This window comes from Dermacentor albipictus, chromosome 4 (assembly GCF_038994185.2).
Source record: "Dermacentor albipictus isolate Rhodes 1998 colony chromosome 4, USDA_Dalb.pri_finalv2, whole genome shotgun sequence".
Classification (NCBI taxonomy): Eukaryota; Metazoa; Arthropoda; class Arachnida; order Ixodida; family Ixodidae; genus Dermacentor; species Dermacentor albipictus.
The window spans coordinates 108,075,721-108,082,635 of NC_091824.1; positions in this window are offsets into that span (position 1 = coordinate 108,075,721).

Below are 6,915 nucleotides of genomic sequence, written 5' to 3' on the forward strand. Positions count from 1 at the left end.
CCGTGTTTGTCTCCTCCTCATTCTGGTCCTGTCGTTTAGCGCTGTTTCAATTTTATTGTTACCATACAATTGTTTGCGCTTGAAGAGAGCTTTGTTGTGTCCTATCAAAGTGGATAGAGCATAATAATAATAATAATAATAATAATAATAATAATAATAATAATATAGTAATAAAAGAGTGCACACTGTTTATTTGCCTGTTTTTACTACGATGAGAAAACATGCTTTAAGCAAGAACCTTACCCGCCGCGGTGGCTCAGTGTCTATGGCGTTGTGCTGATAAGCACTAGGTCGCGGGTTCGAATTCCTGCTGCGGAGGTTGGATTTTGGTGGGGACGAAATGCGAAAATACTCGTGTACCGTGCATCGGGTGCACGTTAAAGAATCCCCAGTGGTAAAAACTAATTCAGCGTCCGCCACTACGACGTACCTTAAATCCCCCCTCCTGTTAAACGCTACGTGGCACTTGGTTGCATTACTATAGGGGAACTGTCTGTTTAAAGCTTATAACATTAAACAATTGTCAGGAAATCTTGAGTGTTTCTTTCCTTTCGTTTCTCTGCGGAAAAATAAAGAAACTGGTGCTTTAGCAATGTTCCCAGACTTTTTTTCCCCTTCTTCATCTGTTTTAGGACTTTACAGTTCTCTAGGTCCCTTGTGGCCAGCGTCGAAAAGGCGATAGGAGCGTCTTCACGGCTTCCAGTATTTACTAACTTGCAGCCCATATATCTTTGCTGGTCGAGCGGCGCCCGAATCCGCTGATGAACGAACCGAGTCTTGTTTGCTCTACGGTGGGTGAAGCGTCCGTCGTCCGGGTCCAAGCGACGGCATTCTGCGTCACGCTGCCTTCCGTATCGACGTGAAAGACGCAAAGAAGGAAAAGTTCGAACCACCCTTTGAGTGGGCAGTGTGTCAAAGAATCAGCCGGACAGGAAGCAGAGATCAATTTGCTAAGTGAGTTACGTACGGTTTGCGAGGACGCTTAGGGCCAACACCGCTGAAGTAAGTGAAAGTCCTGTTGACGCACGAGCCGAATGCTCTCACTTGGGTCAGTGGCAATACCGCGGGAGGCCAGGCGGATCCTTCTAGGTGTTTGACCACTCGTCAAGATAAGCTGATTCAGCGAAAAAACGAGTGGAAACGCCTCGCTCTTTGACCCTTGCAGCTGAAGTCTGTTTAAAGCGAGACAGGTTTTCGGAGGGGCGTCTCACGCAGGAGATTGGATTGAAACGCAAGACAGAGAACGTCTAAAGACTGCGAAGCAAACAAGTGCAAGCGTGCTTTGAGGAACTGCTTTGGCACAAACTTTCTGCATTCGTTAAATGCTGGACGCCTTCTTGTGTGTAGTTCTACTGTTCGTCAGCGTTTCCACTGAACCGGTCCAGCCGCCTGAGATATGCGTCGCCGCAGCTTTAGCTCTCTCCATTTTTAGCTCACGTCTTGTCAAATTATTGAGCTTCTGATCGTGTTGCATGAAAGAGTTGCTTCAGAGCCATTGGGAGGCGTTCATCCGACTACTTTAAATTTCTGTTGTTTTATCGCAATGGGCAACAGTAAACGTAAGGTATCGCCTAGTGCTAGCTTGCAACTTTCGCGACGTATGTGCTGTAGCTTTTAATGTATAAATACCGCATGAGTAAATATGGAATACGCGTGGTGTAATTCACTCACATCCAGTGCGTTATTGTGCACATCGGTGCCACTAGGTCAGCAGCCAAGATAACAATAATGAGGCTACATAATTCCGTGTTTCCTTTAATTATTCTTTATTCGCCAGCACAGCACCAAATGACGTTGGCGATATCTTCCGTCGGCCACAGAAAACACATGTGCAAGCCATTCGAAACGACCACTAACTATTAGACGCTTGTGTACTCGTTTCCAATACGAAGCTGAAGTTTCCGCAGGTCGCAGTGCTAGCAAAGCATGAGGCACACTCTAATAGAAAGAAAGCAGATATGGCGGATGAGAAAATTTTGAAAATTATTTTAGCCGACATAATTTTCGAATGATCCGCAGTGGGAAATGTTAGTCCTTCACTTTCGCTTTGTCTGTGTCAAAATATACGGTGTGGTGCAGGTGACTTGCAGACGCTTGTCACATCTCGAGATAGGATGCATTTGGAACAATTACATATCGCGTGCACTACACGAACTAGGTTATTACTATTACCAGCAAGTGAGTATCAGGTCGGAGCTAAGCAACGGCAACGCCGGAGCTAGGAATTTTACAAATTCGGAAGAAACGCTTACAGCAATAAATAAATAAGACGTGCGAAGCTGAGAAATCACATCAGTGCATTGTTACAAATTACAGAACAATGGACCCAAGGTATGCAATGCAAAAGAACAATGGAAGGGGGGGGGGGGGAATTGTGCAGGACCCATCGACGATGATTGTCAATGTAAACGAATAGCCCGAGCGAACGAACGCGCGAGCAAGTGAGTGAGCGCCTAAACGAAATAAAGGACCAGCTATAGCGTGCGAACGAAGGAACGTCTTCCTTGCCAAGCGCTTCACAGAGCCGATGCGTGACAGGTATCCCTTGCCCCTGCTTCACCCTCATCCCTCTTGTCCCTAACATTCGGTTGCGTGGTATCAGGTGCACTTTCCCTCAGCGCCTTTGTACCGCACGTCCGACCGCAGCCAGCCATGAAAATAGGCAAAATAGGCAACTAAATCTCTTCGCTTTAACGTATTACTTGACACAAATGAAATGTCTAAACCTGACGTATTACTACTTGCTGCCGGGCTAGGTGGTTCATACTTCCACCTTTTTATTGGCGTTATTTTCTGTTCGGTTGTTTATTTTACAACGGGGGTGTTCGCCTAGCAGCACTAGTTCTAGGTTGTAGCGGTAGTCTTAAACATGTCGGCGCTATATCGAAACGGGGAAGCAAGCACTTCTCGTCGTCTTCGTCTCTTTCACCAGCACCATGTCCATTGCCCAGTGCCTTCAGTAATATCGCTCCCCACAGAAAGAGTAGCCATCCTGGCGACCTAAGGACAGGAGAACACAGAGGGGTCATGGCACTGCTTGAGCCGGGAGACGTGGACAAGTTCCTGGGCGCGACGACACTGGTCGGAAGGCGCTTCCATTGGCTCGATGAGGTTGTTGACCGCGGATGTTTGCTCCAGTACCCGTTAAGAACCATGGTACTTGGAGAGCAGCATGGAGGAAAGGCCGGGAGGACTAGAGGACATCCACAACCAGACCAGCGAGACAGGAGCACAGCACGTAGCCGTATTTGATGAATCGTGGCGGTGCTTTTGGCGCCACTGGTCCTGGGATGTGAACGAACGAGTGAGCTGGCGACATTCTTCGGCGTAAGCAGCTGCTCTAGAAACAGTCGTCCACTCCGAAGCATCTGGCCGGTAAGGCAGAATCGTGTCCATGGTGCATGAACGTACCTGTCCGTAAAGGAGAAAGAGAGGGGAGAACCCAGTGGTGCTTTGCGTGACGGTATTGTAAACGTGGGTGACGAAAGGCAGAATGCGATCCCAATTCGAGTGGTCGGATGAAACATACCTGGCCAACATGTCGCCAAGGGTGCGGTTGAAACGTTCTGTCATCCCATTAGTTTGAGAATGATATGCCGTGGTATACAGTGCGCTGAATGATGCGACACTCCTTTAGTAATGCTGAAATGGCGTCTGAGAGGAAAACGCGGCCACGGTCGCTCAGTCATTCTCGAGGTGCTCCATGGCGTAAAAACAGGTTTTGAGGGATAAAACTGGCGATGTCTTTTGCTTTGGCAGATGCTAGTGCTGAAGTTTCAGCGTGCCGCGTGAGGTGGTCGATAGCAACAATAACCCAGCGGTTGCCGCTTGGAGTGTTGGGAAGCGGACCGTATAGGTCAATGCCGAAGCGGTCGAACGGGCGCGCGGGGCATGGTAAAGGTTGCAAGGGGCCGGTGGAATGTTGAGGTGGCGTCTTGCGTCGTTGGCATATGTGGCATGACTGGACATACTGGCGAACGAAAGGGTGCATGCCGCGCCAGTAGTACCGAAGCTGGAGGCGAGAGTATATCTTTAATACACCAGCGTGGCCCTATTGTGGGTCGTCGTGGAACGTGGCGCAGATGTCGTAGCGGAGGTGTCGGGGTATAACAAGCAACCACTTGCGGCCGCTCGAATTGTAGTACAGGAGGTTATCCCAAATGATGACATGCGCGGCTTGACGACGGAGCGTCCGAGAGATCGGCGCTGGCGACTGGTTAGACAGGAAGTCAATGAGCGAAGAGATCCATGGGTCTGTGCGCTGCTCTGATAACATGTCGGAAATGTTGAGGGTGAAGGCTCCGCAGGTGGAAGTAGACGAGTGGACAGGACCAGAGGGCAGGGGTGACCAGGATAGAGCGTCAGCGTCCGAATGCTTTCGTTCTGAGCTATAAACAACGCGGATGTCGTACTCTGGTAGGCCCAATGCCCAACGGGCAAGCCGACCAGTAGGATCTTTTAGTGAAGATAACCAGCATAGGGAATGATGGTCGGTCACGATGTCAAATGGACGTCCGTACACATAAGGACGAAACTTTCCGATAGCCCATATGATGGCCAGAGATTCCTTCTCAGTAGCCAAGTAGTTCGCCTCGGCTTTCGTAAGGGTTCGGCTGGCATACGCGACGACATACTCTTCGAAGCCATCCTTGCGTTGTGCAAGAACAGCGCCGAGCCCGACACCACTAGCGTCCGTATGGATCTCAGTTGGAGCAGAGGGATCGAAGTGCAGCAGTACTGGAGGAAAGGTCAGAACGCGTCGCAGATCTTAGAATGCGTCGTCACAAGCCGGGGACCAGGTTGATAGGTCAGAACTGTAGGGGGGGAAGCTGCGTCAAGGGGGCGATGCTAGAGGCAAAGTTACGCATGAGGCGTCGGAAATGTCAGCACAGGCCGATGAAGCTGCGAAGCTCTTTCATGGTGGTTGGTTTAGGAAACTCGGATACGGCGCTAAGTTTCGGGGGGTCCGGGAGGATACCGTCTTTTGAAACTACATGGCCGAGAATAGTAGGCTTGCGAGCGCCGAAGTGGCATTTCTTCTAATTTAGTTGCAGACCTGCAGTGGAGAGGCGCGTAAGGACTTGCTCGAGGCGGCTGAGGTGCGACGCAAAGTCGATGGAAAAAAACACAATCTCATCTAAATAACAGAGGCACGTTTTCCACTTTAGCCCTCGAAGAATGGTGTCCATCATTCGCTCGAAAGTAGCAGGCGCGTTGCAGAGGCCGAACAGCATGACGGTAAATTCATGTAGCCCATAAGGAGTTACAAAGGCTGTCTTTTGGCGATCGGCCTCTGCCATTGGCACTTGCCAGTACCCTGAGCGCAGATCCAGCGAGGAAAGGAATTCCGCTCCCTGCAGACTGTCCAAGGCAATGTTGGTGCGCGGCAGAGGATAGACATCTTTGCGCGTTATTCGGTTAAGGCAGCGATAGTCGACGCAGAACCGAGTGGAGCCATCTTTCCTTTTTAACGACGGCCACCGGAGATGCCCAGGGCTGAATGATGCCACGCTCCAGCATGTCGTCAACGTGCTGGTCGATGGTACGGCGTTCAGCGGCCGAGACACGATACGGACGCTGGCGCAATGGTGTTTGTTGACCGGTGTCGATACGGTGAACGACTGCGGACGCTTGGCCCAAGGATGGTTGGTCAATGTCAAATGAGGAACGAAAACGTTGGAGGAGCTTAATGATTTCTGTGTGCTGCGCAGGTGTGAGTTCTGCGTCGACGGCACTAGCGAAGACGTCTACAGGGGCATCGGTCGCGGCGGGAGGAGTGACGGCACAAAACGGAAGTGATACCGTATCACCAAACATGGTGGCCGGGAGAACTCAATCGAAAGCTTCAGAGGTACCCAGGCACTTGCGGCGGAGTAGGGGCGATGGGCAGGCGGACTGACTGCACACGTAAAGGGCAGCAGAACCGTCACAAAAGGTGACGACAGCAAACGGAAGCAGAAAGTTCCGGCGGCGCGCACAAGTGGCCGACGGCGTAAACAGATCAGATGAGTTCGCAGCAGAGTTACATGACACAGGAACCAGAGCGGCGGAGAACGGTCCGATATTGATGTCAGAGGCGGCAACAACATTAGGAGAATGATGGTCGTCAGGGTTAAAGCACGGCACTGATAACGTAAGTTCGGCACGAGCGCAGTCGATAAGAGCTTGATTGACAGATAGGAAATTCCATCCAAGAATAACGTCGTGTGAGGAACGCGATAGGACGACAAATTCGATAACATACATAACGCTTTGAATGACAACCCGGCTATGCACTACGCTGAAGGCTGAATGCGATGCGAGGTTGCCGTACGCAGAGAAAGAGAGGGGAGGGGAATGGTCGCTTTATTCAAATCGCAGCAAAACTTCTCACTAATAATAGAAACGGCGGCTCCGGTGTCGATGAGGGCGTGTACGGTGACACCGTCTACGGACAGTTTAATTTCGTTCGCCGGTGCAGAATGAGACCTTGAAATGTTCGACGTAAACGCAGTTCTTGCCTCTGGAACTGCGGCTGTTAGTTTTCCTCTCGGGTTGGGCTAGGTCGGGGAACCATCGGGGAAATGGATCGGCGACGTGGGGAAGGCGACCGGCATGAATCGAAGGGGAGGCGGCTGTAATTCAAGTCCGGAGGTAGGTTATAGATGGGTCCTGACGCGGAAGTCGAGCAGGCTTGTAGCTTGAGGCGCCCCCACTGTCAGGTTAAACGGGGGCTGCGATGCCGGCAGAAGCGTGCTACGTGGCCCGGAAAATGGCAGGAATAGCATACTGGCCGGTTATCAGGCGTACGCGACGGGTTGGCGACAGGGGTTCCAGTGGCCGAGTAAGGGACGACAATCGGAAGCGAAGGTGGTGGCGGCACATGGAAGGTGCCGGTGACCCGGTAGGCATCAGGAGCCGGAGGAGCATAAGGCC